General features: G+C 36.4%; 1 protein-coding gene across 8 annotated transcripts in view; it reads left to right on the top strand.

Annotated features, from left to right (window-relative positions):
- The window catches only part of PRLR (prolactin receptor), a 153,239-nt gene that overhangs the window by 21,561 nt on the left and 107,163 nt on the right, over nt 1-24,515 (top strand). For 4 of the 8 annotated variants that reach the window (XM_088155901.1, XM_088155903.1, XM_088155907.1 and 1 more), the window contains 3 exons: nt 725-809; nt 15,861-16,234; nt 18,685-18,854. The gene's annotated coding sequence lies outside the window, so the exon portion shown is untranslated. The remainder of the gene's footprint in view (nt 1-724; nt 810-15,860; nt 16,235-18,684; nt 18,855-24,515) is intronic. The other 4 variants (XM_088155902.1, XM_088155905.1, XM_088155906.1 and 1 more) reach the window with 1 other exon arrangement.

Here is a 24,515-nt window from a genome sequence, read left to right on the forward strand (position 1 = left end):
TTGTTTAAGAACAAGAAATGGAGATTTGGAATCATGAGGAGCCTGTGTTTGAAGGAGGTGTTCATAACTCTGATGATTCTCAGTTAACTGACAAGACAGAAGTTACCTCCATATATGCTAAGAAAGCCATTCACTGAAGTCCTCACTGTAATAAATTATCAGTTGTGATCAATATGTTATTTGGAACTTGGTTTTTAGTGTAACTTCGGTTGTTTTCCATACCTTAGTATTAGCACAAATATATTTTAACATAATTTCTATCTTCATTCTTATATGACTATTGTAGGAACGTAAGGAACTCCGAGTTCCTCTAGAATGGGTGTGAGCATGACCTACCATGTGAAAATCTTGCTTTTAGTCATGAACTGACCTTGAGTGTGCATGTGTTCTGTTTGATCACTGTCTTTTCCTATTTCTTATTCCTTCTTCTGTTGTAGAAAGTCCGATAATCCTTTTAGCTTTGCGTTTGTCCAGCCAATATTCCTCCAGAAAGGAATGAACTTGAAATCATTGTTGTTTATTCACTAGTAATTATTTTAAAATAATTTTAAGTTTAGATTTGTAACATTAGTCATTATTCTTTTTTAAGCATTTGTAGTTATTTTTTTCTGTGTTTTGCCGCTGAAAAGGTACTTACGAAAATAAAGTAATTATTGAATTTCAAGGTAGTTCTGAAAATAAGTTTCCTTTCCTAACTATAGTTCCTTTCCTTTCTTTTGTACAGATGTAAAGTACATGATGTCAGCACAACCGTGTTTGCAACTGTTACCTGTTTCAAACTTTCTAAGAATTAACTCTGGGGGTTTGCTGTAAGTACTTTGTCTAATACCATTAGCTGTCTTTTGACATGTAGTCGTATTTCTTATAAAAGTCTAACTCCTAGATGAAACTCTTTCATCATTAGGGCTTAATGTCTAATTAATGGTTTAGTTGTATGTTAACATTATTTTTAGAATGTGTAAAATCTTTTATAACAGTGATTTCACAGAGCATTGATAGTGCAAGCTGCTTACAGTCTTTACAGACTGAACACTCTTTAAAAAAATAATTTAAACAGTCTGTTTTCCAAAAGCCCCTTAGTTTCTTTTCATTGTATTTTCAATGTGTACATTTTGTCTGGTTCAGTCACGTGTGTAAGTGAAAGCTTTCTCAGAACTGAAATGAGCAAATAATTGGTAACAATTTTGTATAAGCATTATTTTATTCGAAATAACTTTTCACAATTTTACTCAAAAACATGAACCATGAGGAGACTAAAATACAAATAGTACTCAACAAATGCTCTTACTTTGAGTAACTGTGGTTATGCTGTCATGCCTGCTACATTTTCCTTATCACTGTACTATCTTAGCATCTAAGAAAATTGATATTGTCTCTCTTATTGCATTCTTTCAGTTGTTCCGGTTTACTTTACTATTTATTTCTTTAATATTTTAATTTATTTAATAATTAAATATTTAATATTTATTTTAAATATTTTAATTTTTATTTATTTAAAAGTCTGTAGGGAAATAAGTCAAATTATACATTCTACTTTTTTCTGAAAGCTATGGAATTCATAGTTTTTCCAACTTCCCAGGGCTAAATTGGCAAATGTGGGCCAGTCAGGTGAACTCATTGTCATTGCTTTTAGGGAGTGTAAAAACAAAACTAACTAAGCAAAGCCAAAGAGACTCCCCCAAACCGACAATAATTTTCTTCACATTTTAAGACACTGTTCCTCAAGATGGAAGGTCAGTGCCATGGGAAATTGTCTTCATAGTTGTGCTAGCCTGATCTTTTTTGTCACGTAAGCTTGTACACTTGAGGTATTTGAAAAAGAAAATTGAAAGCTGATGTACAACTATATTCAATAGGAAAACAATTATATGAGTGGAGTGATGTCTTCTTGGTGACCTGTGTTGCTTAGAAACAAACTGCTGTTTTGTCAATTGATTAAATCCTAGTCTTCTAATTGTTTTTTACTGGAAAGTCCATTGCAATGCCTGACTGAGGCTTGGACATTCCTACATTAACCATGAGGTCAAGCTACTGTCTGCTCCTTTCCTTTCTTCAGTCTGACATCATCTCAGCTAAAATCACTAAGACACCTGTCAGTGAGCATTTCTTGAATAAAGTTTCAGTTATTAATACTGAATTAACTGGTGCAAATGGAGTTAGAGTACATATGATCACATAGTGCATTTCTGTTGCATTAGCCAGTGCACACAAGAAAAGATTTTTAACAGCATTTTACTTTCATATTAAATTAGTTAATATGTGGCCAGGTAATTAATCTGCCACCAGAAACCCTGTCAGCATTGTTTAAGCAAATTTAAACTAATGACGTAATTTAATATAGGATCTATTCTACGTGTTGTAGTACTGCATGCTCTCGGTGAAGTACAAGAAATTATCTGGCTAGATTTACTCTCTCAGTGGTTTTTCTTTTTTTCTATTAGTTACTGAAGAATATTTCTAGAATCAGATCTTCCTTATTCAGCTGCAGATCTTCTGATGTGTTTGTTTTCTTTTGTTTCACACTTTATCTTAATTATTGTAAAATCCTTCTTTCGAACTGAGAAACATAGCCATTGTCTATATGGATTTATGTAAAATATTGTTGCAGAGTGTAGTTTCTCACGATCTCATTTCTATATCTACCTTTAAACTTGTTCCCAAACTTCCCACTTTAAACCCCAGGTGGTTCCTCCCTTTCTATGTTAGCAATTATTGCCCTCTTGTTAAATTTTCAAGTGGTATTTTTTTGCTTTCTCTCATGTTGCATTTCGCACTTGATTGGAATTTATATAAACATTCAGTAATTCCCTTACATTCCACTGCTTCTTACTGTGACTTTTGCTCCATGTACTCACTAATTCAAGAACTGAGTTTCGGAAGTGTTCAACCTACTTAGGGAACGTCCTTGAAGAAATAGTAACAAGCTTAACAGAAGTAAGAGTGTACGGAAGACCTTCACAGCTTTTATTTTCTTCTTTCTTTCTTGCTATACAAAATAGCATTAAATAATATATTTTCAGGTGGGATATACCTTAAGCTTGGACATAATATGTGCTTCTGCATACTGTGGTAACTGCTGTTGTGTTGTCAGGGAAACAGCCTTGTGCTCAGTAGGCAAAACCAATGAGGATTAAACAAAGCTATAGTATAGCTAAGTCCCTATGACCTTAGCAGGATCAAGACCTGTCAGTTCTTCACTTTGCAAGTGTCCCTCAGGAGTGAGGGAGATGTGCACAAGTAAAAGCGTACCTGCAGTGTGCCTGGTATAAGTATCAGACTTGGAGTATTCTAAGAAGTGAATGCATTTCTCAATTAGTTGGATTAAAAGACTCTTGTTTGTGTAAGTAAAATCTTTATAAACTAAATGATAGAAAAGTTTTCATGCGAGCTGTGAATGTGGAAGAGATAATTAAATTATGATGAGTGCTGGAGTTCTCTTTTATCTTTGTTGAAAATTCATGCAAAAATATACCAATATAAAAGTACTTTAAAGTCGCAGGGTTAAGAAACAAAGTTTATAGCACTCTGGGGTGGGGAGTAGTTGCCAACAGTTTTCAGCACAGTGTTCTTCTTTGGTAGTAAATATAGATGCATGTGTTACTGAAGTAAACCTCCAATATACAAGTATTAATTCATTCCAGTTTTTTGTATTAAAAGAAGTTAAACTTTTTCTACTTAAGCATTAAATTATTTCTGCTTTTTCTAATTAAAAATGCAATATTACACATTAGTTGAATTTTCATAAAAAGTAAGGAGGAAGGAGCAACTGCATTTGACATGGTTTGGCAGTCTCTGGAGTTTAATTTTCCTTTCGTTCTTGTATTGTCTAACATTGAACGTGATTTATGTCTTTCTTAATTAGCCCCAAGTTTTAATTATTTATCTGCATATATCAACCATTACATGTTTTTAAGTATCTCTTACATTACATGTCCTTTATAAAAAAAAAATAAAATCAATGTTAGTTCATCTGCAGACAATGCCAGATGAACCTTTTTCAATACTGATACTTGTCCCATGTGAGACATGTGTCCCATGTGCTGAGAAGGGAGCATCTGAGGCAAAGTGTGAAATGAGATGTCTGATTATGATAATGGCTGCACTTCTAACATTAACTTTTGATATATTTTCTGTCTTAGTGCTTTATTTTTTCCTTTAGGTTAATTGAAACCTCTGGCCAAAGCCAGCAGATTTTGTTAATTTTGGTTATTCTTTCCTGCCATCCGAGTCCTTTTTATCAATGCTCCTGCATTTCATTATTTTTTATATCTAATTATTTAAAATAACTGTGTGTTTTTCTCAAAATTATTGTCTTTGCCATTTCATCAAAGTTACAGAAAATTTCTATGTGTAAGATACCTCTTATCAAAGTGAGTTCAGGCTTTTTGCAGCATTTTTAAAGCCATTATAGAAAACTTGAAATGGACCCGATTTCATTGCTTCATTTTTGAGAGTAGTCACTTTCCTGATAAGATATTTCTATCAGAGCAGGGTAATAAATGAAGCAAGAGGACAGTGAAGACTTGGCCACTTCTGTGAGTCCAATATGATGTCAACCTTCTAAAATGTAGAAAATGCACAATTAGAACTTAGAGATGAGAGCATATTCAATACTTTAAATGTTTAATGCTTACATATTTAAGAATAGAATAACACCAAAGTGTTTAGAATACATGCAGAAGTTGACTTAAAAGACTGCAGTTTAAGTTCTGGGAGAAAAATGCACTGTGATGAAAAACAACATTAATTTGCAAAGTTAAAGGATTAGAAAACATGTACTTTTCTCATTCCTATTTCTTCTTTCATTATTAATTTCTTACTTTTAGTTTTCATGTCAGGTACAGAGTCGAATACTTTTTTTTAATATATTGTCTACATCTCAAACGTTTTCCCCTTCTTGCATTCTTCCTAATTTTGTACAGATAAATCCGTCCTTATTTTCACTTGGTCCACCCTCGATTAGAGCTCACTAATGTGAATGACCTTGACCAGTAATGACTAATTTAGGAAACAATGAGTAGAATCCACCTTTTTTTTTCCTATTCTTTAAACCAACTAACTAGTTTAACAGTGTTCCAGTAAATTACTGCAAGTTATCCACTACCCTGCTGCTTTCTTGGATAATCTGCAATACTGAGCGATAGAGATAGCAGCAGCAGCCTCTCCGGTTGTTGTTTGTGGACAACAAGGAGGAGATCAGCCTTTCCCAGCTCATGGAGTGCATTAGGTGAATCCAGGACATGTCATCCTCCCTGTGCATGTGCTATGCAACTGATCCATGAGTGCATAACAAGTCTAAGATATTTCTGAAGCTGTCGATTTACAGCAGACCATCTGTGCATGGCTCAAAGCCACGTGTCCAGGTGTTCCAACTTGTTTGGTAAATATCTGTTCTTCCATATGAAATGCTTGCAAATACAGTTTTCTCATTCCATTTTAAATTACTGGTGTAACTTAAATACAATATACCATGAACATCTAATTTGTTTGATCCAATTCAGACATTAATTTAGAAGTAGCCATTGGAAAAATATTAATGTGAAGTCAGTTTAATTCTGTAATATCAATATGGGGAAAACCAGAACTAGACTTACAGTACTCCAATCATGTCTAATTTTTCTTCTTCTTTCATCTGCATAGCTATTGACAATGCTGTAAAATACAAGAACAGTATACAATATATACAATATATGTCATATATTGACAACAAAACCTCAGGAAAAAAAATGAGGTTATGGAAGACTTCATCTGTTCAGTTTGCTGTTGTGAAAAGACTGAACAGAGTACTGTAGTTTTAATTTAATTAAATCAATAAATAAAAATAAGTATAAATAAAATAAATGATGTCCAAGCTCTAATTTAGTCCAGTGATCGTCTCAAATTAAATTCTTGTGAATTATATCCCCATAGATTATGGAACATGCTCTTACAAGACTGTGTTTATTGGAATAGTCAAAACTGATTTTTTCTTCACTGCATTGCAATATTTTGAATTTGGAGCACTGTATGTTAGACAAATATTTAAATCTGTATGTTAGATGCTTGCTTTTTTTTTTGTAATTTACCTTTAGAGTTTTGCTCTACAAAAGTGTAAGAGTTAAATTTCTCATGAGGGTATCTTAGTAGGCATAAATCACTATCTGAAAAGTGAGTGAATCACTCAGCCTTGGAACCCACTTATTCAGGTTATTAAATACAGGTGCTATGGTGGGTACATTAATTAACTGATGTGTGATTTCCTGAAAAAAGGACATATAGCAATATGCTGTTGACCATCAGTTTTAAGTTAAAGATTCAGCCACAGCAGCTGCTTGTGAACAACTGAACGTATTTGTAGTAGCTTTGTGTCACTGCAATAATAAATATCAAGAGATAGATAATCCTAAGAGAAATCAAAGACAGTATCAACTAACCAAAAGTATCTCGTTATTTTGCACATTGCTTCCCATTTTTTTCTATTGAAAATGGTGCAAAATGTTTATATCAATATATTTGTATTCCTCTGCATACTTGACTGCATCTTTTACCGTTTGCTCCATTAGTATTTATTTAACTTGTGTGTTGTATACAAAAGTAATCAAATAGAAAAATAGCCACGGGCTTTAAGATCTATGGATATTCTTTAGAATCAGCTCACCGTGGGGGTGTGGTTTTTGTGTGTGTGTGTGTGTGTGTGGTTTACACATTGATTTTCAATTTACAGCCCAGTTTATACTTAGATGTAGAATTAACTCAAAACTTCAGTTGTAGGACTATCACTATCTTTGAGTCCATATCCTCCTTAAGGTCAAACTGTTTGACAGCAGCAGTAGTTAATCATGTTGCCTTTAGGCTTACTGTGATCCAACAAGCAGCGTTCAAGCTAGACAGTGCTTAAGGGTGCTCCCTTATGGCTCACTTCATCTTTCAGGATGCAAGAAGTGACTTCAAGTAGGGAGTAGTAGCTAAATGCCTCCTCCCATGCCTGTCTACATCCAGCTCAGGGAGCAAGGAGGGTGCTGCAGGTGTACAGAACAGTGAAGTTGTAGCTCTGCGCTGAAGGAAAATGTGGCTCTCACAACTGTCCTCTGTCTATAAATAGGGAAGGTATTTCATGTCAGAATCAAAGTAGTTTAGCTTAATTACCTGTGAAAGCTGATGATACTTGCCAGCAATGCATGACATGCTACCTTACAATTTCATTTTCAGACAGTTTAAAAAGGAGATGTTTGGGGAAGCCTCAGTGCCTGTTGGGCTTTTTGATCTCTTGCCAACTGTTGTGCACTTTTGCAGATTGATTGAAACAATATAAAACATGCAAGTTTTCCACTTTTATTTGAAGCAGTGGTGTTTCAGTTTAATGTTTCAGAAGTGATAGAATCAAGTCCAGAAAATTATGAATAGAAAAACAGAGAAAAATTCAACTGATTTGCTAACATTCTTTGTTGTCCCCATTTTGAGTCTGCAGTTTAGGTAAAACTGATTAAATACCGGTGATGCTTCCTCTGAGAGATATTACGTTCTTCAGAAGTAATAATGTTCATCCTGCTTCAGCCTGAGAAAAACACATAGAGGCTCATTTGGATTACCAGTTCTGTTTTTCAAGGGTATTAACAGGCCCACATCCAAGAAGGTGATTATTTCAGTGCTTGTTGCTTAGGATTTATATTGAGGCACGTGGTTGCTAACATAAAACTGTTCTGCTTCCTTAGGAAAAGATATTTAAGTGCTTCAAGGCACAAAAACACAGAAATGGCTGGACTGGATCAAAGCTGTTCATTTTTCCTATATTCAGCCTGTGGTTGGAGTTCATTACCCATTCTACAGAGAAAAAGGCAAGAATATTGCATTTACAGAATAATCGTCTTAATATAGAAAATATCATGTTAGGCTCTTCCTTCGTGTGAGACATGATTTACATGCAGGGACTCTGCTCAGTTGAGGGCAATGGACAAAATGAAGAAATGGTAAAAGTTATTTTTAGTTCTCTTAAGTAAAGAACAGTATGACCAATAGAAGGGAAAAATACAGAGAGGCTTACAAATTGACAGTGACACCAGTAGCTGACAGTGTCTTCTGAATAGTCAGTATTTGATTGATATTGCCTGAGCAAGTACAAAAAAGAAATTGGGTAAAATTCTGGGTAAAATTTTAGGGAGAGGATATGATCATGTCTGTCTGAGAACACAGTGAGAACTTTACATATATTATAGGAGGAGGCATGAGACTTTTGGGATATTGAGTGATGTTAATTGTATGTCCTGATACACAGGTTAGGTCAGAGTCGTAAGAATTCTGATATGAGGTGTCTGAAAAGCTCCATGTTCAGCCTGTGATAATAAACAAGACAAGCAAGCCCTTCAATGCTGACTTTTAGCATTTCTTTTTGCACTTTGGAATTTACGGTTTCTGAGTCATGACAGCCCAGTGTATTTTCACTGCATCATTTGTTGTTTTATAAGCCCCCACTGTTACTTCTTTTCTAAGTTACAGAGTCCAGGTTTTTTTTCTCTTCTATATGGCATTTTTTCTATACCTTTCCTTGTATTTTTAACATTGTATATTGAATTGAATATTTTTAACATTCCTGTGTGAATTCCTTCTGTTATTTTTGTATTCTTCCTGGGGTTTGGTTGTTTTTGTTTTTGTTGTTAGTTTGTGTTTTCTTGTTTGTTTTTTTTTGTTTTATTTTTGGTTGGTTGGTTTTGGGGATTTTTATAGAGTATTTTTTAAACTGAAATCAGTAATTTTAATATAGATACATCTTTGATTTCTGTAGTCAGTATGAATACTGATATACTTGTCCTCCATTCTAATTCTTAGAGCATTTGTATTAAATAGGGGGATTTCTTGTTAGTAGGTTTCTTTCTTAGTACATGCATTTGATTTCATCTTCATTGTAAGTACAAGTAGTTGGGTTTTTTCCTTTCAGTGTCCACTGAGTAGGTAGTTACCAAGAAAATTGTATTTGCTAATGTGATTTTCAAAGTGGAAATGAAATCTGTGAGTGTTCTCTTGGTTACAGAGCAGAGCTCAGATACAAAGCACAGTCAACTTGCATGTCTTACACACTGGTGCTTGTGAGATTGGATTAGAGGTTCTTGCTGTTGTCTCAGTGTTACTTGTTTCTCCCAGGACATTTCTCTTTGTTTGAGCTAATAGAGTTGAGGTTATAAGCACCCTATTTAACAGAGCCACGTGGTGTTTGGAGAACCAGAATACAGTTAGGCAAGCAGATACTTCCATCCAGCCATCCCTTTAGTCAGGTGTCAAAAGTGCTCAGGATTGTGGGTTTCAAGCCTACTGAATTCCTTGGCCCATGACATTAAGTATATTATATAGGTCCTACACTGTCTAGCACGACACGTTCATTACACACAGGGTAAGTGTTGCCCTGGAACTTTGTCCAAGAATTTTCAAATTATATCACTTTTGAATCTTTGAAAAATATAATATGTAAGCTTCAGCAGAACCCAGCAGAAAAAGAAAATAATTACATGCATATTTTTCACTATGCTAGACACAAGTGATACTTACCCTACTTCTGCAACTCAAACATATGCTTTCCCCTCTAAAACTCCTTTCAAATATCAGACTTCAATTTTGACTAAGGCAAAAACTTTGACTGGTTGTAACAGGTATTAGGTCTGCAGTAATGACAGGTATTCAATACATAAGTTTCTGTTTTACTGACTGTGTGGAGCCACATGTAAACCTTTAATATTATCTGGCATATGTATATGACTGCTGCATCACATTTTCTTAACAACATTCTGTTTCAATTTCCCATCTATTCACTGGCATTTTGACAATTCCAAAAACAGGTCTGGCAGGATTTTTAAAAATAAATATTCTAATCTATTTTATCCTGCTGCAATTTTATTTCCATAGTAGTGTTCAACTCAGCTTTCCCATGCAGCAGTATTAGTGCCTTTTATTACTTCATTTCAGGTGAAAATTCCCTCTAAATTTATTTTCCTGCGGTAGATGTCTCCTATAGACTACCTTGATTAAAGGAATTGGATAGGATGCTAATGGCCTGTAAATATTTGCCAAATTATGGTCAAAAATGTAAACAGAACAGTTTTTTAAGTTCTGCAGTTCTTTAATTGAATAGGAAAGGGACCTGCAATGATCATCTGGTCCACCTTATTATCACAGAATCTTAGAATTGCTTGTTTTGGAAGGGACCTTAAATATCACTTAGTTCCAACCCTCCTGTCATGGGCAGGGATAATTTTCACTAGACCAGATTTCTCAAAGCCTCTTCCAACCCAGCCTTGAACAGCTTCAGGGCCAGGAACAGGGCATCCACAGCTTCTCTAGGCAACCTGTTCCAATGCCTAACGACCCTCCCAGTAAAGAATGTTTCCCTATTATGTAATATAAACTTACACTCTTTCAGTTTAATGACACTCCTCCTTGTCCTGTCACTATATGCCCATGCAAAAAGTCACTCTATCTTCCCATGTTTTAGGTATTGGAAGCCTGCTCTAAGGTGTCCCCAGAGCCTTCTCTTCTCTGGGCTGAATATCCCTAACTGTCTCAGCTTGACACCAGCTGGTGTGTGTCCTTATGTTGGAGGCCCCAGAGGTAGATGCACCACTCCAGGTGGTCTCACAAGACCAGAGCAGAGGAGGAAAAACACTTTCCTTAATCTTCCTGCCACATCATTCTTCAGATGCAGCCCACGACACAGCTGACTTTCTGGGAAAGCAAGCACATGTCACATGTCACTGGGTTATGTTGAACTTACATCCACCTAGAGCCCCAAGTCCTCCATAGGTCTGCTTGCAATCCATTCTCCTCCCAGCCTGTATTTGTGTTTGGGATTGCTGTGACCCAGGTAGAGGACCTTGCACTTGGCCTTGTTGAACTTTACAAGGTTCATATGGACCCACCTCTCAAGACTCTCTTGTACATGTCCAGTCCCTCTGGATGGCTCCCTTCCCTCCACAGTGGTGACCACACCACACAGCTCAGTGCCATCAGTGAACTTGCTGAGGCTGCCCTCGATGCCCCTGTCCCTGTCACCAGCAAAGGTGTTGAACAGTGCTGGTCCCAGCACTGACCCCTGAGGGACACCACTTGTCCCTGGTCTCCACTTGGGCATCAAGCCACTGGTTATAACTCATTGAGTTCAACCATCCAGCCCATCAAGGTGTTCAAGACTGATTCCTGTTCTTAGGGCTCTCCAGTGGTTCCTGTACCATGAAATCTGTTCCTTTGGATTTCAGAATTTTCCTAAGCATAAAACATCTACTGATCACACTAATTTGCTCTCCCTTTATAATTGCATCTTTACTGATAATTCTACGTTTGCACAGGATCTAATATAACCAACTTGTGCTAAGTATTATTTAAATACACAGTGAATTTTACTTTTTCTGAAGAAATAGAGTTGATAACACTTCAGGTTTGTGATCTTATTTTTTGAGCAACTCTTTGGGTCTTGAGAGAACATGATTAAAACCTCTACTGTTAATGGAAGAATGGATATACCAGGATCACTGAGTGTAGAATTTGTATATAAGTTCTGCTCCTTCTGAGCAAGTATATTGACTTTCATTCCTTTTTTTTTTCTAACTGGGAGTATTATTAGAAGATAATCTAAGTTTATGAGTTTGAATTTTTGTGTGTTTAAAATCATCATATGTCACTTTGAAATAATGTAGACAATTGCCCTGTTGCATTTAAAAGAAGAAGAAAAAACCTTACAAAAAATATGTCTATTTTTGGAAGATATTTAAATGTTAAATAGTCAGCTTTCGCTGGTATGAAAAGTCTCTACTTAGAAGAATAATAAGTTTTTGCAAATGTATTATTAGTTATTTATTATTGTGGCTTCTTGATAGCTTCTCTAAGAATAATTCTGTATTCTTTGTCCAAGTATATTTATGAGGTTTTTTTCCATTCGTTTCCATAATTTAAAAATACTTGTATTTTCTTGTGTTCTTTATCTTCCTTATCTCTCTTAAATTCCTTGTGTTCCATTCAGTAGATTACTTCACATGTATAAGTTATGAGTTAAACTGTCCCTCTCAGAAATCTAGGGATGGGTGATACAATTCAAATGTTTTTATTGACACCAAAACAAAATACAATGCTGTTGAATTGACTCTAATAGTTAAGCAAGAGGCACAGTGTTAGAGTTATAGATTTATGGACTCATTTTCATTGGAAACAACCTTTAAGTTCATAGAGTCCATTAAGTTGTCTGAACCAGTAACAAAAGCAGTAACTGTGGGAGAATGAGAGAACTAAATCTCAGGATGCCATTGATTCAGCGTTTCTTCTTTTTGTATGATTTGTTACTTTTCTAAGATACTGCAAAAATCATTATAATGAATTGTCTGTTTAGTTGGCATTTAATATTCACTTATCTCGTGGTGCTGTTCTGTTCTGCGGCTTTTCCCACGGTGAACTGAACTAATTTGCAGTGTTGTCAGACTGCAAATGAGTGGGAAAAAGAGCTAGTACTTATCTTACATTTAGGGCTAAAGGAGGGGAGCCTGGGCATGCACACTTGCTTTGAAAAATGCTGCAATTAAGATGGCTGCACTCAACACTAATAATTTAGTGACTTTGTAGGTGTGTCACTTCAAAACTAGGGAGTCCTTTTCATTTAATTTTGGCAATTTTCTATCGTTCATTTTGTTATTCTGTTCCAGATCTTCTGCTGTTACATGCGTTTGGAACAGATTTTCCAATATATCTTCTGTAAGGAAAGCTCTTTTTTTTTTTTCTGACAGGCTCTCATGATGCCACTGAAAATCTTCATGACATTCACAAGTCAATACTTTTTAACAAGATCACTCATTAGATTATTTTTTTCCTTGAAATTAAACCCTAGATTGGTGGACATATACTTTTTTTGTGTTGGACACGAAGTAAAGAATATGATGAACACAGTTGCAGATTAGTTCCTTAATAATATAAATTTGGATCATATCCTGTACTTTGCTGAGGAGTAACTCAGGAGCTTTTTCTCCTCTTGTGGGTTTCCTGACTGAAGTCACTGAAATAATCCATTTTTATATTGTAAACTTCTATCTCAGCAATGCACTCCTGTGTAATTTGGCTGGTTTACATCATTGTTTGCTTCTTGCCCTTAGGTTTCCTGGTCTCCTACAGTATGCCAGGCACTGTCACCATAATAGTCCCCCTGTCAGTATTACAGTCTTAAAAATCCTATTCTTTCCTACTTAGGGGAGAAATCCCAATCCATACTGATCCTATTTTCCTTATTAATCCAGTGAACTAATTTATCTGATTTGATTCAGGCGTTTTAGTGTTTAACACTACTCTGTTGCAGCAAACAGTTTTTCTTATGTTTTGTGTACTGACCAATAAGCTTTTAATTTAGTATTTTCTTTCACCATGTTTTGGTATGTTTACAATGTTATTAAAGTAATTTAAACCCAGTCATTTTGCTCTCCCCGTTGTAGTTCTTGTTTTGTGTTTTGTATATGTTTTCATACCTTTGGTAGTATTTTTTGAGTTACTGTGCCATGTTTAAGTGTGTATTCTATTCTTAATCACCCAATAAATTGAATCCTCCTATATCTGTAAAACAATACAAGTAAGTAATTTCTTTTGCTCTTAACCTCTTTACTTGCCCTTCATTTCCACCAGTACAACATAAACTTTATGGTATTATTGTCTTAAAATTGAGTATGTCTAAAAAGTATAAACCCCATACTTGATCACTATGAGATAAACAAGGAAAATACAAAACTTAGAGAGAACCAGTTAAATCTGAATTCCAGAGTCTGAGTGGAAAGCCACATAGATATGAATATGAAATGTTTATAGATTGATACATGTTTTGCGGGAGGAGTCTGCAATTTTTATCATACATAGTAGTAGGGACAAATTTTTTTTGTAGGTGCACTAAGAAATGCACTGATGCAATAGATCATACATGATTCTACATTTTTTTCTTGGTATCTTGAGTCACTGTTCTATGCTTTCAAGAGACTGAGAAGATTATGAAATAATAGGATTTCCAGTATTAAATAAGAACATCTGTACAAAATGTAAGAGGAAATGGTAGGATTTTTTTGTTTATTTTGTAAATGCTTATAAATTTCCTCCTTTACATCTTCTCTAATTTTTTAGGTGTTGTAGAAGCCATTTTCTTTGAGACTTTGACATTAGTTACATTAAATGCTACAGTAATTTACATTCTCAATTTACGTTCTTTTGCATGCTTGACAGTACTTCAGATTTGAGGTAATGATAAACCACAGAGTTATTGTTTTGTCGTTTCAAACTTAGAGTATCTTAGAAAGAGAGATTGTAGCCCGGTTCTAGATGCAGTAAACTCCTCCTTTTCCATCACCTTCAAGCGGGAAGTTTCCTTTTTTGTTGGACTCTGACTATAGCCTCCTGGAAATAATTTTGATTTGCTTTTTTTTATTCAGTTCAAAGGTAAGGGCATTCAGAGAAGGAGTTTTGATTGTATTTTTGGTCTGTTTAAAAACAGAAGAAAACATCAAAACAAGGCATTAGATCATGACAGAAATAGAAAAAAATCAAATCAGAAGAATTTTCAGTATAAATAGATGTATAATTACAAGCCCTTGAATGTATGTAATTACACATACTCAAAAAAAACCTCTATGTCATTGCCATAATGAAAAAGCCATCATTTCTCTTCAAAAGCACTTCAGAAAGCAAAATTCAGTCTGCCAGTATATTCAATTTGTCCATCTCTCACAAAAAATTGTACCCTATCTTCTGTAAGGAAATTGGTCTTCTGTCGAAAGCAAAGTAATTACAAGAATTTCTCAGGAAAAAAAGAGCATTTCTCCCATAACTCCTTGGAATTAAAATTGTAAATATTTCTCGTCCCCCTTGTTCCCTCATCTGTTTAATTTCATGAGTATATAGGTCCCTGACCTTGGCCTGATTGACAAGGGAAGTTAAAACTGCAAGCACTTACTATTCCTTTCCATGCATCATTGAAAGGGTGTTAGGAATATTAAAAGAATGAACATAGCTTAACTAATATTTAAATTATGGAAGGTATGATGTATACCATTTTACAGTAAACTGTTTACTTAATAATACAATTTTCTTATGTTAGTAAAAATCTGAAATACTATTATTAGAAGAAAAATCATTAATTTTTTTAACATATGATAAAGGTGTCAGTGTATTGTGTGCTTGCTACTGGAGTTTATTTTATTTGGTTACAAATTAACAAATATTAGTGAACATGAACCTATATACTGGTTATGCCCTCCATGTTCCCTGAACTGCTCTTTTGAAATACAATTTTACTCTGTCTCATCTTTTTCCAGCTTCCAGATAATAACAACAGAGCTGCTGTTTCATCAGCAGTTTTGTGCATTCCGTATGCCAGGTTATGAATTTTATTAGAGAAGTAAAATTGAGAACAGAATGTGGAAGTTGTCAAAAATTATTAATAAAAATTGTCAGCAAAAGTAAGATGGCTTTCAGGTTGGCAATTAAGTGTTCTGTAGATACACTCACAGTTTTTCTTTTCTTAGACACCTTAATATTCCTACTAAGATCCCAGATCCCACAATAAAATATAAGAAGTAGACTAAAGGAGAATTAAATAATCAGGCCATATTGCCTAGCAGTGATTCCTTTAATTCTCATTTGAACTTCTCTTTCCAGCTTCTCTGTTCTTTGAGGACTCTCACACATAAACCATAAAGTATCATGATCTTAAAGCTTGTGTTTCCTCCCTACTACAATATATAATTTTTCACCCATCCTTAGTCATTCATTACTATTTTATTTAAGAAATTATAACCAAGATGCTCAATCAGAGTTTAGTTCCAAGACTTCAGTTCATCAAGATGAACAAGCTACTCACATTATTTTTATTCTGGTCATGAGGGAAGATTGAAAAGAGATGAAAAGATGAAAAGAAGGCTAAGTATCCCACTGGACACCAGTGAAGTCATCATAGTCCATCGGACCTGATGATAGGCATCCCAGAGTCCTGAAGGTGTTGCACTCATGAAGTTCCCAAGCTGCACTCCGTGATATTTGAAATTTGATATTTACAGCAGTCAGTTGATGTTCCAGGCAACTGCAAAAAAGGGAAACGTACGCAGGTTTAAGAAGAGAAGAAAGAGCAGCCCTGGAATCTACTAACCTGTCAGCCTCACTTCTGTGCCTGGGAAGATCATGGAGCAGATTCTCCTAGCAATTTTTCTGAGGCACTTGGAGGACAGGGAAGTGATTTGGGACAACCAGAACAGCTTCACCAAGGGTAAGTCCTGCCTTACCAAACTTTGACTTTCCATGATGGAGTGACCACATCAGTGGATTGGGGATGAGGTCCATGTTTCATTTATCTGGACTTCTGTAAAGCCTTAGTCATGATCTCCCACACATCCTTCTCTTGAAATTAGAGAGACATGGGTTTGATGGGTGGATTGTTTGGTAGGTGAGGAATGGGTTTGACAATCACATCCAGTGGTCAGTTGATGGACATCAGTGACAAGTGGTGTTCCCCCGGGGTCCATACAGGGAAAAGTGTAATTTAATATCTTCATTAATTACATAGACAAAGGGATTGAGTGAACCCTCAGCAATTTCCAGATGACACCAAGGTGAGGTGGTTTGACACACCTGAAGGACAGGATGCCATCCAGATGGACCTGGACAAGCTGGAGAAGTGGCCCATGGGAACATCATGAGGTTTAACCAGACCAAGTGCTGGTGCTGCACCTGGGCCAGATCAACCCCTGGTACCAGCACAGGCTGGGCATGAACAGCCCCAGAGCAGCCCTGCCCAGAAGGGCTTGGGGGTGCTGTGGGTGAGAGGCTGGACATGCCCTGGCCATGGCACTCCCAGCCCAGAGAGCCAAACGTGTCCTGGGCTGCATCCAGAGCCCCGTGGGCAGCAGGGCAGGGAGGGGATTCTGCCCCTCTGCTCTGCTCTGCTGAGACCCACCTGGAGCACTGCATCCAGAGCTGGGGTCCCTGCACAGGAGGGACAGGGACCTGCTGGAGTGAGCCCAGAGGAGGGACACAAAGATGGTCACAGGGATGGAGCATCTCTGCTGAGTGGAAAGTCTGAGATAATTGGGGTTGTTCATCCTGGAGGACAAAAGGCTTCAGGGCTACCTAATTGTGGCCTTCCAGTACCTGAGGAGAGCCTACAAGAAAGGTGGAGAGCAGCTATTTACAAGAGCATGTGTCTTGGTTTAAGACAGTCTCAAGGGGAACACTATAAAATGAGTTGCCCCTGTTTATAGGTTTAATCAACCCTTTCCACAAAAAAGGAGAAAAATACAAGCAGGTGTAAGTGAAAAAATGACATTTTGCTAATAAATAAAACTGCTACAGGCAAAAACTAGCAAATAATCACTAGATTCAAAATTTCCAAAACATACTCTCTGGGAACCAAGAGAAACTGAAAATGCTGGAAGTGCCTTTTTTGGGACAGTGCCCACTACAGGCGACTGTGTGAGGGGAGACAGAGGGAAAAGATGGTGGCCTTTGCAGGCAACAAGACAGCCCAGAAGACCATGGGAAATGATGGTGGCAAACCCTGATGAGAAAGTAGGAGATATGGAGCAGTTCTAATGGCAGATGAAGAATTGCTGGCTCATGTTGGGTCAGTTCTGCCACCCGCTGCCTCCTCCTGCCACGTGCAGGACTCCACCAGTGTTGGTGCTGGTGTGTCCAGGGGAAAGAATTGGCCTGTTGGCACTAACCTGTCCCCAGAGACTGGCTCCAAGCTCCACACTGCTGATAGGATTCGGAAACTTCATGCAAAAATAGTTTTTGCTTGTGAAATACACTTTTCCTGAGTGGCTGCTGTTGCAAGCCCGGAAAAAAAAAAACAACCACCTGAAGCAACCCTCTCCAAAGCACAGTCTTCACCATCTGCAACTACTTCAACGAAAGAGAGCACTCCTTGCTTCCAGGCTCCAAATTAAAAAGGGATATAAGCATCACCCCTCTTCCCTCCCTACAATCCCCACTTCAGGATTCCCATTCTGGCTGCGGCGCTGGATCATGAAGAAACAGATTTTTTGGGGGCACAGATAGATATAGAGTACAATAATGTTTTGGGTTACCCAAAACAACATGGAGTTGGACAAGACAGGACAAATGGCAGTGGCTTCAAACTGATATAGAATATTTAGAACTATACATTAAGAGTATATATTTGGAGTATATAGATATTTAGAATATATTCTTTACTGTGAGGCTGGTCCCTGAACAAGTTGCCCAGAGAAGTTGTGGATGCACCATCACTGTAAGTGCTCAAGTCTAGGCTGAATGGGACTTTAAACAACCTGGTCTACTTAAAGGTATCCATGCCTTGGGCAGGAGGCTTGAAACTAGGTGATCTTTAAAGTCTCTTCCAACATAGGCCTTCTACAGTTCTGTGGTTCTATTCCCACATTGTCCTCTCATTGGATACCAGTGACAAGAACACAGCACCTCCCTCTGCACTTCCCTTCCAGAGGAAGCTGTACAGAGTAATTAGATTGTCTCAACTAAACAAAGTTTGGCATTACTCAGGTTCAAATCTCTAAATTCTTTTCCATGGAGCTAGTCCCAGTTTTCAGTTTGGACATGTTTATAGGTTTTTCTGTGAACATTAACACAGAAAAACAGTTTGAAACAATATTCTTAAAATTATAATATTTTAATATGTTTATTACTATTTCTGACTCTTCATTGCTTGATGTTTAATTTTAGCATTTGAAAATTTAGTGCCACATCAGAATGACTTGCAACTACAGCAGATTTCAGAGCCTTCTGAAACAAAATCCAAGATGATAACAGATAAGAGAGCTCATGTGCATGTTGCAGAGCTGCAGAGAGCTCAGAGCATCCAAGAAGAGCAGAGAGCCCAAGACACTAAAAAGGTGACTACTTATTTTTATAGATGTCTGAAGAAGTATTTTCTGAAGATTATGTGATTGATGAGTTAAAGCCAGTGTGAAGGCTTTCTGATTCTGTGTACTACATGCTCATGTTTATACAAGAACAAAGCAAAGCAGTGTGTGTGGAAATAAAGCCAATGTACTCTTACCTTAAAAACATTCCTATTTAAAAATCAGTCCATGTTAAGTTGAAAGTATTTGCATATTGTCAAGCATGGAAAATATTTATAGATTTGAAGATAAAGTGTACATATCACAATTCATATGCATTTGAGATGTCCTTGTATAGGAGTTTTTTGTCATTCTTCTTTTGTGAAGAAAAGATGGAGCATTGTACAAAAGCAGGAAAGTGACAGAAGAAGGGCATCTATAGCGGGTATGGCCTCAGAACATTTTGTACTTCTGTGTAGCTATTCTGATGAAATAAAAAAGGAGGAACACATTTCTTTAGACATGGGAAAACTCATCCAAAGCAGAGGTTATAGTTTATATAGAGGAAATGGCCAGGTATCAGGGTGTTGAACCCCACTGATGACATTGTTGACTAATTTGATATGTAAGGAAGGAAGAGAGTCTTGCTGTGGTTATTTAGTTGTTCTATTGCCACTACATGAGCAAGAATGGTAAAGAAATGCCATTCATGTATCTAGACATGAAAATGCAAGCAATATGCAAAATCCTCAAAATTTTAAAAGAAAAGCTTTTAATATATATTTTAACTGGTTTTGACTTTTTGTACAAAAAACTCTTTCTTACTCCACTCCACCTTTATCTGCAGGTATTTGTAGAGCACTTTAAATGAGTGCAATTTGTATGTTTGTTACTCCAAATGATCTGAGACTCACTATTCAGCAGTAATATTACTTAACGGTATTCCCAGTTTCTCTGCTGTATTCAAACCTGAAACGTACCATACTAGAACAAGTATTCAATGAAAGCCCTTAAATGCATATAAGGCACTGAGCAAAATCTCTTTTTCTTTAAAGATGTGCTTCAATTGCAACACATTATTTCTAAATGCAGGTAAAGCATGTAAAGATGTAAAATTTTCTGATAATGGTAATTAAAAGATACATGTTCATCCTCTAATATTGAAAATATCGACTAGGATATTGATAAGGTGTCAAATTATTTAGAATTTATGGTAAGACTTTAAATGAATTTTACAACATCTACTTCTTGATATAAAAATTGTGATTTATGAGAAAAGTGGCTGAGACTATTTTAGATCAAGGTTTAACAGTGAACAAAAGGTAGAGAATTTTTTGCTTGCACAACATTTTAATGATCTACTTTAAAAAAGAAGAAAGAAAAAAGGAAAAAAATAGGAAAAAAGAAAAGAAAGAAAGTAATTTTCCATGTCTGAAGCCTGATAATCTCTTCTACCTTCTTCCTGGAAGGTTGTTTTCCTTCTTGCTTAATTATGTTTGTTTCATATATGTGTAGAGCACTGCTTCAGAGTTATTAGGTATTGTATTAGGGCCAAATGTTGTCTTTTGTTTCAACCTACATATTTGAACACAAGTTATTGAATATTCAACATTGCTTAGGAAGAAGGAGACAAAATAAAGTAATAGCCAAGATTCAAACAGCCATTATACAGGTTACAAAGCCACCATCAAGACCCACATAAAAGCTAGTGAAGCCAAAAAGTTCATGAAGAAGAAGAGAGAAGCAAAGGCAATTTTCATCTATATTCTTTTAATATTAATTACATTAACTCAAAAACCCATGATTTCTGGGAGCATTTACTCTTACAAATACTGTACTTGCACCATCCAAAAGCTTCTGTTAAAATGATATAGTAGACTCAACCAGCAAAGATTGGGCTGAATATTTATATGATTATGATTCTGAATTTGTTTTTTAATAAGAATTGCTTTGAGGTAGGAAGTTCTTATTGAATAAATACCATAATTAGGTCTAATTTGATTGCTGAAACTATTTTAGCTTCTAGTCTATTGAGTACAATATGTCAAATAAAACCATGGATATTGCTTCCCGATTTGCACATGATGAAGTTTTGCATCATAATGTTTGAACTGTTCTGTAACACACCATGAAAATGTCTGCTCTACCAATTTTTACAAAAGGGCAGCAGTGACAGATGCACTGAAATAGAGAGTATGCTAACATAGCTTGATTAACTCTCAGGGATACATTCATACTACCAAATATAAAGCAGATCATAGTCCAGAATATCTTGTTTCAAGATACTATCTTTTGGCTGGCAGATGTTATCTGTTTAGCAGACTGAGGATCTCTCATATACTGTGCTAGAGCCCTATGCAAAATCAGAGTTATCCTGCAGAAAGAACAGCTACAAAATTCTAGAATTTTTCAACTGGTATGTATAGCTAGGAAAGGGGAAGAGGAGAAGGAAGTGAAAGGTGTAAGATGAAAATCATCTGGCCTTTGTTCTTTATGTAGCTGATGCTTAAAACATTTTCAGTGTAAGCATTTCTGTTGTACTAACATGACATAAAAGTAATTCCGCAGTAATTTTTCTGTTGAACCTTCTTAATGTTGCTTTGTGAAGAGAAATAAAATTCTGTGTTACTTCTTCAGAACATATACAAGGAGATAGAAAAGTTTGAGAAGTCTTTGACAGGAAATGTCTCTGCAGTACACAGCCATGTGACTGACAGGTAACATTTGGATACTAAATTGTTAAGAAAAGACAGGAAAATGAAGAGATCTAACAGCAGCCCTGCCCAGAAGGGCTTGGGGGTGCTGTGGGTGAGAGGCTGGACATGCCCTGGCCATGGCACTCCCAGCCCAGAGAGCCAAACGTGTCCTGGGCTGCATCCAGAGCCCCGTGGGCAGCAGGGCAGGGAGGGGATTCTGCCCCTCTGCTCTGCTCTGCTGAGACCCACCTGGAGCACTGCATCCAGAGCTGGGGTCCCTGCACAGGAGGGACAGGGACCTGCTGGAGTGAACCCAGAGAAGGGACACCAATTTTTTTAGGGGGCTGGAGCCCCTCTGCTATGAGGAAAGGCTGAGAGAAAGGGGATTGTTCAGCCTGGAGAACAAAAGGCTTAAGGGCTACATAACTGTGGCCTTACAGTACCTGAAGAGAGCCTACAAGAAGAGCAGCTATTTTTAAGAGCATGGAGTGACAGGGCAAGTGGGTATGGTTAGATATTAGGAAAAAATGATTACTGTGAGAGTGGTAAGGCACTGGATTGGGTTGCCCAGAGAAGTTTGGATGCGTAATCCCTAGAAGTGTTCAAGGCAGGTTGGATGGAATTCTGATCTACCTGGTCTAGTGAAAGGTATCCTTGGCCATGACAGTGGAGTATTTGCAGTTGCCTGTCATGAGACTTCGTTACTATCTTTTTTTTCTTCTCTTTTTTCTTTTTTCTTTCTTATTTTTTTATTGCTTGACTCTCAATGCCTTCCCACTTATTCCTGTGATTGCAGCTCTTCAAAGTGTGGGTACTTATAACAGGCTGCCTAGGCTCTTTGTTCTAGTCAGTAAGAAATAAGCGCTTCTCAGTGAAATTTGTCTTTATTTAAAACAGGTAAGATGAGTCACCTTTAGCAGTCTGATTCTCTTCATTGACAATATAGAGACCCCCACTGAGCTCAGCTATAGGTAACTGCTTCAGTGAGGTGAAATTTATCATTTGAAAGTGTCATCTGATGGGGAATACACAATCACCTCAAAGTTCAGCTCAGTTGGACCCATTAAGGCAGGAACATTACTTCCTTGTCTCAAAATGGCCACATTATGATGACTTTTCTAGTGTGCATTTTACTTGGCAGAGTTGAGTGTTTTGCTGTTATCTAGTTCCCAATAGTACTTTCAGGATTGCTTCGTCAAATTATAGATTTCTCTAAATCTCCAGGTTTCTTTTCTTCCACTTACTAAACAAAAACTGTTTGCCTTCATTAATATCCCTGAAGATATTCATAGATCCTGGAACTTTGATACAGGCCATGAGTTAATTAATAAAGAGTGTATTTTGAAAATACACTAATAAGACATTGCATGAAATGGATATAGACAAGTTAACAACTTTCACAACAACAAACTGTAGTGTCTACTCATAAAGTAATTTACAGATTTAAAACAGCTGCTTCTCACTAAATTGAATCACTGAACTTTGACTTGCCATGATCTGCAGTCCCTTACTCTGATGTCAGGATGTGTACCTTTGTCTTAGCCCCTGAAGTTTTTATTTCAGGTGTGATTCATGAGGTTCTGTAGCTATTCTAAATGACTACATGTTCATTCTGTTATTAGGTAATTTAAATGAAGTGATCTTCTAGTTAGGTCTTAAAGGATACTGACAAGGTATAATTCACATAAGAATATTTATGTTGAGCTTTATCCATAGTATGAATTTTCAGTTTTCAGTTATGCAAACATAATGAGAAGTTAGCTTTCATTAAGAATTATCTCATTCATCGGCTTTTGTTCAACTCTAGTTAAATTTTGTCGCAAATTAGCTAAAGACTTTTATGAGAAATTAATGAATTTATGAAAAGACATAGAATTACACACAAAGAAGATATAGAGGTAGAAAATCTTCCCTCAATGATGCCAGCTTTTTATGTATTTATTATGCATGGATACACAGAAGATTTCAAACTCTCTTTCAAACTGATTACAGAAATTTAAAAAACATAACAGTTAAATAAAACTGAAGGGAAATATTTTTTCTGTGATTATGATTATTTATACCACATTTTGTTTCTGATCGGATAGGGTTGGAAAACTGTTCCCATTGGCTTTTTTCAGGATGTTTATGTTTGCATGTTAAACTCTGTAAATATCAACAAAGAAAACAGTATTTCTGATCAGAACTATGGTAAAATAAAGATACTTCTCTCCCACACACTGCTCAGTGGAAAAAGTCCTTACTCAATGGAATCCTTAAATGTGCAGTTGTTCTTTTATAGACTAGTCTGGCTGTTATTTCTTTGACATGACTTCAGTAGGTTAGCACTAATTCAGAAATGTTTGTTTCATTGCAAAGAAATACTTTTTCTTCTGCATCTAGGGGAAAATACAGGATTCATATTAGTTGCTAGGTCTGTGCATAAAGCCTGGTTGACCAGGCTTTTTTAGTGCATCTGATTTTCTTAAAGTTGTACATTTTTAATTTATAATTCCAGTTTCACCACCATGCAAGCAAGATAAAGAGTACTGTAAAGTTATATAACAGTGACTACATGTAAGAAATAGTTGTAGAGAATAATTTTCAGGTTTTAAAGTGTGTATATCTGTCTTTTTCTGGTACTCTCTTGGGGCTCTGTTGATGGTCACTCATGTTGCACAAAAGCAGTTTGTTTTCACAGTGACAAAGTTTTCGATTAGCAGAGGCTTCAGCTGGAAAACAAAAACAAGCATTGGTCATGTTGCTGTCATCTTTTGCACTATCATTTCTGTATTCTACAGTGGTCTTGCTTTGTGACTCAAACAGGAAATTTGGCTGCAATGATACTAGAAGGTTAAACCTGTTTCCAATTGATTTCACTTCTTATCTATCCAGAAACTGTGTGAATGACTCTTCAGTCTTGGAAGACATATTTGTTCTAGCTAGCTATGAGAGAAATAGGATGAATAGCTTAATGAGAAACAAACAAAAAAACCCGAAACAAAAAAAAAAAAAAGTGGGGGGAGTTAAGTAGCAG

The sequence above is a fragment of the Sturnus vulgaris genome, chromosome Z (genome assembly GCF_052056855.1).
Source record: "Sturnus vulgaris isolate bStuVul1 chromosome Z, bStuVul1.hap1, whole genome shotgun sequence".
In the NCBI taxonomy this organism is placed as follows: domain Eukaryota; kingdom Metazoa; phylum Chordata; class Aves; order Passeriformes; family Sturnidae; genus Sturnus; species Sturnus vulgaris.